Source organism: Rhincodon typus, chromosome 29, assembly GCF_021869965.1.
Source record: "Rhincodon typus isolate 14 chromosome 29, sRhiTyp1.1, whole genome shotgun sequence".
In the NCBI taxonomy this organism is placed as follows: Eukaryota; Metazoa; Chordata; class Chondrichthyes; order Orectolobiformes; family Rhincodontidae; genus Rhincodon; species Rhincodon typus.
In genome coordinates, this window is record NC_063360.1 from 34,550,865 (window position 1) to 34,553,398 (window position 2,534).

The window sequence follows — 2,534 nt, forward strand, 5'->3', positions numbered from 1 at the left end:
CTCTGAGCTGCAGCATTCCAATGATTCAAAATTTTCAAAACAGAGAAGAAATTTCTCCTTATCTCAGTCCTTCCTTTCATCATTCGTACATAGGGATCACCATGCATCACCAGTTCAGCCAGCATTTGTGGCCCATCCCTAATTGCCCCTTGACTAGTGTGGAGTGCCATGGCCATTTCAGAGGGCAGTTAACAGTCAGTCACATTGCTATGTGTCTGGAGCCACATGTAGGCCAGACTAGATTTCCTTCCCTAAAGGGGGTCATTGAACCAAAAGACTTTTTCCAATAATCAGTCATAGTCTCTATTAGCCAGCTTTCTTCAATTCCAGATTTTTCTACTGAATTCAATTTTCACAATCTGCCGTTATGGGATTTGAACCCATTTCTCCGGAGCATTCACTTGGAATTCTGAATTATTTAGCCCAATGACATTACCACTATCCCAGTTCCTCCCTTCCTAAACAGCTGCCCCTTTATCCTGGGACTGTGTCCAGACTCAGGGGAAACAGTGTCTTTATATGTACCCTTCCTAGTTCTCCAGGAATGCCTTACGGTTCTCTAAGGTTCTACAATTCTCAGTCTTTCGAATCCCTGCAAATATCGGCCCATTTGACCCAATCTCTGCGCACAAAACAGCCCAGTCACTTCAGGAATCGCTGTGAAATATCTATTTTAAACATCATACCTTTTTATTTTCTAAATAAAAATGAAAGAACTGCAGATGCTGTAAACCAGAAACAGAAACAGAAATTGTTTGCAAAAGAAGCGTCACTCGACCTGAAAGGTTAACTCTGATTTCTCTCCACAGATACTGCCAGACCTGCTGAGCTTTTCCAGCAATTTCTGGTTTTATCTGTGCAGTGGTAGTGACCCTGAACTAGTAACCTGAATCTGAGTCTAATATTCTGGGGTAAAGGGTTGAAATCCCATCATGGACAATAGGGAGAATTATAAATTTAATAAAAGTCTGGAATAAAGAGTTGGCCTAATGGTGACCATTCAACTGCGGGTAGTTGTGATAAAACCCAGCTGGTTCACTGATATTACCTCCAGAGGGATATCTGCTGTCCTTGCCCAGTCTGCTGTACATATGACTCCAGATCTGTTTCCCTAGGATGGGAAGTTGAAAACTAGGGGGCATACTTTTAAGGTGAGAGGAGAAAGATTTAAAAAGGACATGAGGGGCAGCCTTTCTACAAAGGGAGTGGCTCGTGTGTGGAATGAACTTCCAGAGGAAGTGGTGGATGTGGGTACAGTTACAACGTCTAAAAGACATTTGGATAAATACATGAGTGGGAAATGTTTGGAGGGATATGGGCCAAGAGCAGGCAGGTGGGACTTATTTAGTTTGGGATTATGGTCAGCATGGACTGGTTGGACCGAAGGGTCTGTTTCCATGCTGTACGACCTTATGACTCTATGACTGTATGATGTGGTTGACTATTAACTGTACTCTGAGTGATTAGGGATGGGCAATAAATGTTGGCCTAGCCAGAGACCCCTTATCCCATAATGAAGGCGAATCTCATGTTGATGGTGCAGCACTCCCTCAGGACCGCACCAGGAGAGTCGGCCTGAATTTTGTGCATAAGTCGCTGGCTCGGAACACAAACCCATGCCCCTCTAACTCAAAAACACGAGATGGCTGCCACCAAGCCACTGGGCGAGACTTTGTCTATCTTCTTTGGGATCTTTCTCTGTGGGGGACAGTTCTTTGGTTAACTCAAGTGCTGCTTAGTGCTAGCACCGACAAAACATAAATACCCAGAGCTATCATTCTAATGCAGATCAGCGTAAACTTGAAATGTTAAACTCGGCTTGAGTTGAGAACCTACGCTGCTGAACTACAGCAGGTTGAGAAAGTTTGGCAAGAGTTTGTTATACAGAGCCCAGGAGAAGATAAAAGCTCCTTTGAGCACCAATTCTGTTTCAGGAAAATAAATCTTTGTATCCTTCGCTTTAAGGGCCTGAAGAACTTCCTGTTCTTCAATCACCAAATCTTTGATTAGTTCAGAGGGACTACCATCTTGACCTTGCTGAGATAACTCTGTTCACAGGACTAGCAGTTCTCAATGAATGAGAGGATGGGACTCCATTGGTTAGCTGAAACATTGGTTGAGTGATGTTGGCTACACAGTTCAGTTAGTTTAAGAGCGGAAGACATAAAACAGACTCTGAGTCAATGGGTGTGATCTTAGAAACCATTTTCATTTCCTCTGTGCCAGATGTAGCTCACATTTCAAGTCAGACTCTCCCACAAACAGATACATTACAGGAACTGGGCCTGTGGTTTTTACTGTCGTTTTGATAACGGGTCAAAAATTGGCCTTGGCGTGTGAGGGGGAACTGCCCTCCTCCTCTTCAAAGTCATAGTTACGGGATTTTCAAATCCCACCTGACAGAGTAGGAGGCTGTGGTTTTATTGTCCTAGTGCTATCTCCGAGAGTGCGGTGCTCCCTCAGCACTGACCCTCCGACAGGGCGGCTCTCCCTCAGCACTGACCCTCCGACAGTGCGGCGCTCCCTCAGCACTG